Source organism: Humulus lupulus, chromosome 2 (assembly GCF_963169125.1).
Source record: "Humulus lupulus chromosome 2, drHumLupu1.1, whole genome shotgun sequence".
Classification (NCBI taxonomy): domain Eukaryota; kingdom Viridiplantae; phylum Streptophyta; class Magnoliopsida; order Rosales; family Cannabaceae; genus Humulus; species Humulus lupulus.
The window spans coordinates 34,978,544-34,982,535 of record NC_084794.1 but is presented as its reverse complement, the minus strand read 5'-3'; the positions used below and the strand labels follow the sequence as shown (position 1 = coordinate 34,982,535).

At 32.5% G+C, this 3,992-nt stretch overlaps 1 pseudogene; it reads left to right on the top strand.

The window, feature by feature from the left end:
* The first annotated feature begins 3,688 nt into the window (after window positions 1–3,688).
* LOC133820273 (small nucleolar RNA R71) lies at window positions 3,689–3,787 on the top strand (annotated as a pseudogene).
* Window positions 3,788–3,992: the final 205 nt, after the last annotated feature.

Sequence of the window (3,992 nt, the reverse complement as noted above, 5' to 3'; positions counted from 1 at the left end):
AAAAACCACATTGTAAAACCTTAGCAGTTGTTTTCTTACGACTAAAATGTCCTCCACATGCATGATCGTGACAAAAAGATATAATTTTAGATTTGTCACAATTTGGAATGCATCATCTAATTGTTTGATCAGGGCAGTATTTAATGAAGTAAGGATCATCCCAAATAAAATGTTTCACCTCAGAATGAAATTTAGATTAATCATGCTTAGACCAATGAGATGATATTTCTTTAGTGACCCAGTAATTCCTAATATCAACATACCAAGGGAAAGAAGAAACATGCAACAATTGTTCATCAGGAAAAGTTTCAGCGATAGGAGTGGAATCATGTATAGTTTTAACAACTAGTCTAGATAAATGATCAGCAACAACATTTTAAGACCCTTTTTTATCACGTATTTCTAAGTCGAATTCTTGTAAAAGCAAGATCCAACGGATCAAATGAGACTTAGCATCTTTTTTCGACAAGAGATATTTTAATGCAGCATGATCAGAATAGACGATAATTTTAGACCCTAACAAATAAGATCTAAATATCTCCAATGCAAAAACAACAGCAAGAAATTCTTTCTCGGTTGTGGAATAATTTAATTGAGCATCATTTAAAGTTTCGCTAGCATAGTAAATTACATGAGGTATTTTTTCAAGTCTTTGTCCTAAGACAACACCTATAGCATAATCAGAAGCGTCACACATTATTTCAAAAGGTATTTTCCAATCAGGGGGTCGAATAATGGGTGCAGTAGTCAACAAATTTTTCAATTTCTCAAAGGCAACAGGGCAATTATTATCAAAGACAAAATCATTTTCTTTTCCAAGTAAATGGCATAAGGGCTGAGAAATTTTACTAAAGTCTTTTATAAATCTTCTATAGAAACCGCCATGGCCTAAGAATGATCTAAGTTCTTTCACAGTTTTAAGTGGGGGAAGTTTTGAAATAAGATCAACTTTTGCTTTATCTACATCTATTCCCTCAGATGAGATTACATGACCTAAAATAATTCATTTTTAAACCATAAAATGACATTTTTCCCAGTTAAGCACAATGTTTTTCTCTTTGCAAAGAATTAAAACAATTGAAAGATGGTGCAAGCATTCATCAATGGAGGATACAAATACATAAAAGTCATCCATAAAAACTTCAAGAAATCTTTCAACCATATCAGAAAAAATTGAAATCACACACCTTTGAAAAGTTGCAGGTGCATTGCATAGCCCAAAAGACATGCAACGATAGATAAAAGTCCCGAAAGGGCATGTAAATGTAGTCTTTTCTTGATTTTCTGGGGCAATGGGGATTTTGTTATATCCATAATATTCATCAAGAAAGTAATAATATGCATGGCCAACTAAATGACCAAGCATTTGATCAATAAAGGGCAATGAAAACTGGTCTTTTCTAGTAACATTATTTAGCTTTCTATAGTCTATGCACACTCTCCACCTTATTTGTACTCGAGTAGGGATTAATTCATTTTTCTTGTTTTCAACAACAGTGATCCCAGACTTCTTAGGCACAACTTGAACTAGACTAACCCATTGAATATCAGAAATAGGGTAAATGATACCTACGTCTAATAGTTTAATGACATCTTCTCTAACTACTTCTTTCATATTTGGATTTAGCCTTCTTTGACATTCTTGAGAGGTTTTAGAATTCTCTTCTAGATGGATTCTATGCATACATATGGATGGGCTAATTCCTTTAATGTCTCCAATGGTCCAACCTATGGATTCTTTATATTTTCTAAGGACATCTAACAATTTAGCTTCTTGTTCTTTATCTAAGTCGGATGCTATGATAACATGTAAGGTCTCATACTCTCGTAAAAAAACATATTTTAAATTTCCTGGAAAATGTTTCAAGTCTAACTTTGAAGACTCGGAAATTGATTGAATATGCTCTAGGGGTGAAAAAGGTTCAGTTATGGTATCATTTAAGGGCATAGACTATAACAAAGAATTCACATCATTCATGGAATCATCAACATGTAAGCTCATACCAAAATATTTTTCACAAAAGTCAAGCAAGTCATTTCCATCATCTTCAAAAATATTCTAAATCATATTAACTTCATGCACTTCCTCACACTTAACTGATTTAGCGACATTAAATACATTCAATTCAACAATCATATTTCCAAAAGATAATTTTAGAACGTCATTGCGACATTTAATGATTGCATTAGATGTAGCTAAGAATGGTTTACCTAAAATGATAGGAATTTGAGCATGCACATTTTCCACAGGTTGAGTATCAAGAACAATGAAGTCAACAGGAAAGTAAAATTTATCAACTTTTATCAAAACATCTTCTATAATGCCTCTAGGAATTTTCACAGAATTATCGGCTAATTGTAAAGTTATAGAAGTAGGTTTTAGTTCACCAAGACCAAGTTGCTTATAAACAGAATAAGGCAATAAATTCACACTAGTACCTAAATCAAGTAAAGCCATGTTAATAAAATGATCACCAATAATGTCTGAAATTTTGGGACACCCAGGATCTTTATATTTAACAAGACTCTTATATTGAATAATAGAACTAGCTTGTTCAGTTAAAAACACATTTTTAGGAACATTAGTGTTTATTTTTACAGTATAAAGATCCTTCAAAAATTAGAGTAGGCGGGAATTTGTTTAATGGCATTTAAGAAAGGGATATTGATACTAACTTGTTTAAAAAGTTCTAAGATGTCATTATATTGGCCACATTTTTTAATTGGAAGTAATCTTTGTGGGAATGGGGCTTTTGGAATGAAAGGATGGATTGGAGTATCCTCATTTGAAGAGTCATTGGCATTACAACTAGAAGGTTGACTCTTTTCGTTTTCTTTTTCAACCTCAGGTATGTAATTGGGTTTGACAATGTTCTTTTCGGACCTAAGAGTTGAAATTGATTTGACTTCTCCATTATGACTAGACTTTCCTATCTCATACTGACCTTTTGGATTTGGGATAGGTTGACTAAGGAATGTTCATTTTTCTCTATCAGCTAAAGCAATAGCGAGTTGTCCCACTTGTGTCTCAAGTTTGGTAATTGATTGAGATTGATTTTGCAGGATTTGTTGAGTGGATTACATAAATTGTTGTAAAGTATCTTCTAAGGAAGGTTTCCTTTGTTGAGAATATGATTAATTTTGTGCGGCATGAGTTTAGTTTTGCATGTTGTATTGGTGCCCCGGTTGGTTTTGTCTCCATGAAAAGTTTGAATGGTTTCTCCAATTTGGATTATAGGTGGATGAAAATGGGCTATCATTTGGTTTCCCATAAGCATTAAGAGCATTGTTCTCCTCATAAAAGGCTTCTTGGTTGGAAGGACATGATTGAGCATTATGGCAAGGACTAGAACATATAGAACAAACATATTTTCTTGGTTGTGTTGGAGAATTTATAGTTTGGCTTATGGCTAAAGCTTCTACTTTTCTCGCTAATTTGTCTAAGGATGTTCTTAAGTCTAATTCATCTTTTACTTCATATCTTCCTCCTCTTTTTGCTGAATTAGTTGACCTAGACCTAGGATCAAAATAGTTCAATTGTTGTGAATTGACAAATAAATCTTCAAGGGCGTCCCAAGCCTCTTGTCCTTGAAATTTTAAAAAAATTCCAGTATGCATAGATTGAATCAATTGACGATTAGAGGGAGTCAAACCATCATAAAAATATTTTACAAGTCTCCATTTTTTAAAACCATGATGAGGAAATTTTAATAATAAATATTTCCCAAAATTCATAAAACTCTTCATTATCTTTTTGAAAAAACTCGGAGATTTCTCTCCTTAGACTATTTGTTTTAGACATAGGAAAAAATTTCAGCAATAATTTATTATAAAGTTGATACCATGTAGTTATAGACCCCGTGGGAAGGGAATTTACCCAAGCTTTTGATTTGTCTTTTAATGAAAAAAGGGAATAATCTTAGTTTGACCGACTCATCATAATTTTTTTTAAATCTTTGAAATCTTTGACATGCATGAAAGGATCCTCTCTA